The 2518-nt window shown below is 45.8% G+C and overlaps 1 long non-coding RNA gene across 1 annotated transcript; it reads right to left on the minus strand.

The window, feature by feature from the left end:
• Positions 1-408: 408 nt before the first annotated feature.
• Positions 409-2083, minus strand: LOC121982746. The gene is made up of 3 exons (XR_006112226.1): positions 1946-2083; positions 1708-1841; positions 409-448 (listed from the first exon to the last, which is right to left on the minus strand). It is a non-coding gene; the product is annotated as an uncharacterized LOC121982746 (long non-coding RNA).
• Between the last annotated feature and the right edge of the window lie 435 nt (positions 2084-2518).

Raw genomic sequence — 2518 nt, forward strand, 5'->3', positions numbered from 1 at the left:
ATTCCCTGTCCGAGAAAATTTCGGCAGCATCTCCCCTGTACGGTGGACAATCTGAAACTTTTCTACATCTCACAAATACCTCAGCCACAGGCGGCTAGAATAATAACAACAAAATAAAACATCACCACGCAGTTATATATAATCAAACAAAGTAGTAATACTCTGACTCAAAAACCACCCTACTCAACTACACTCGTAAAGCTCAAAACCGACGAACTCACCTCTTCTGCCGTCCAGGCAGGCACGTAGTAAAAAAAACACATCGAATAAAAATCCATCATCATCACAAAAATCCATACAACAACCAAGTATCCAAACAAACCAAGTCCACACATAATCAATAAATGCAAAACAAACTAAACGATATATAAACCATCGAGGTCTGCAGAGATCTAGCACTACGTGCTATGGGGACTAGCGACTGGAACTCCCTCCTGACAGCATCAACCTGAAAATAACGACAATGGAGGCGGGGTGAGTCCAACACTCAGCAGGTACAATTGATATGCAAAGTAAAGAAATAACACCTAGTACTAATCATGCGTACAGTCTCCTGATAAAAATAAAGGTAAATGCAACCGAAGAAGACAGGAGAGAATCTGTACTAACCAGGACCTGAGTATAAGGACAAACAGTCCGAGTGGTATAGGAATCCTGTATGCATGTCAAACATAGGCATCCAAACAATATGCAGCATATAAATGCAGCAATCACAATCACAAACAATAAATGCATCATGCATATGATGCCAATGTCATGGTCACCCATCAACCAACTCACAACAAAAGTGGGACCAAGTGGGTAGGGTTGACGTGCACTCTGCAACACTACTCCTGATGAGTGATCGACGGGATGCTGTCGGAGTACATACGTACTCCTACCCCAAATCATAAATGGGGGAGCGCAATACTCTCATCTCCCGGTACACTATGACGGGGAGGAATCTCTAACGTGCTACACGCTGCGTCACACTACCCCTGAGCGGATCAACGGAGCACCGGAAGAGTCAAACTGACGTGCTACTACGCTGTGTCACGCTACCCATGAGCGTCACAACGGAGCACCGAACAGTGATGAAAACTGGCAAAGTGCTCAACAATAATGGAGCAATCTATCGCACAACATGCGATCATGCAAATGGTGCATGTCACTAAGCATGGTAATATACTAAACCAACCTCTGGACATATAACAATGGGCACCATAGTGAATAAATCATATCAAGGTATACTGATCAAATAAGGTATCAAACCTAGGTCCTGACATGGTAAAACATGGTTATATCACTACCCATGAGCATGATAGATCGGTACAAGATCAATACGAAATGAAATCAAACAATCAATCAAACAGGTAACATGTGTTGGGCAGTGATTAACCGAAACAAATAGGAAACACAATTAATGCAACATATTATTTTCATTACTAAGCATATCAAAGACAATAAGTCAAAAGTACCCGCCTCCGAAATAGAAAGGTCCAATCTGACTCCGAGATACTCGTCTCGCGTCAAAGTCCTGTGTTAAATCGCACAGTTTAGCTAATTTAATTATAAACAAATAGCTAAACTAATTTCTAATCCACTGACCAGTTAGGGTTAGTTTCATTAACCCCAACTACACCGTTATACAACTTCTAAACCTAAATCAATAATTATTACTAACACACTAGCAATAATCTACCACAAGATCAAAACCCTAAACCTTACCTCAATTCACAGCCTGTAGTTTCTTGATTCCCGGTCGCAGTGTGTTGCTGTTGACAATTAAGTAGGCTGCTAAATGGGATAGCTGCCGGAACCCAAAATCATCCACAAACCCAAACTCCTTGCTGATTACTTCACTGACCACAAATCAAGAAAAATAAAAAAATCCAAAATCAACCAAAAACAACCCAATTCCAATCAAAGCTAGGGTACAGAGCCTACAATCTGTGATGGATCGAACCTGTGGCCGGCGAAAATGTTAGGGCACAGCGTCGGCGAAGCAAACTCAGCGGCGGCACAATCCAAACCTAGGGCACACGAGATGGAGGTCTGCGGCACTGCTGTGAGGAGAGCTCGGCTGACTGTGAACCCAAAATAGGGCACCAGCAGCAGGGAGTCGGCTGTGTCACGAGCCCACAAGAGGAGTCGCGGTGACCGGCTGTGGTGGCGCCGCGAGATGGCTAAGGCAGAGGCGTCAGTGTTCGGCTCGGGAGGAAAAGGAGAGATGTCGGCGTCGGGTAGAGGAAGACCTCTGCTCGGTTGTGCCTGAGTGCCAGCGAGGAGACGCCGGCGTTGAGGGGCGCACAGTGGCGTCGAGATCGCGGTGTACGGCAGGGACGAACGACTGTCGGAGGCGCGGCAGTGAGAAGGAGGCGTCAGCGGCACACGGCTAGGGCACGGCAAGGAAGTGAGGAAATCGCCTCCTTGCGGTTGCGGTTAGGGCAAATTCGCCGTGAGGGGGAGAAGGCGCGGGGAAGAAGAAGACTCGGCGAGATTTGGGTGAGGACACGGGAAAAAATGAAAAATAAGAAAA

This window comes from Zingiber officinale, chromosome 5A (assembly GCF_018446385.1).
Source record: "Zingiber officinale cultivar Zhangliang chromosome 5A, Zo_v1.1, whole genome shotgun sequence".
In the NCBI taxonomy this organism is placed as follows: Eukaryota; Viridiplantae; Streptophyta; class Magnoliopsida; order Zingiberales; family Zingiberaceae; genus Zingiber; species Zingiber officinale.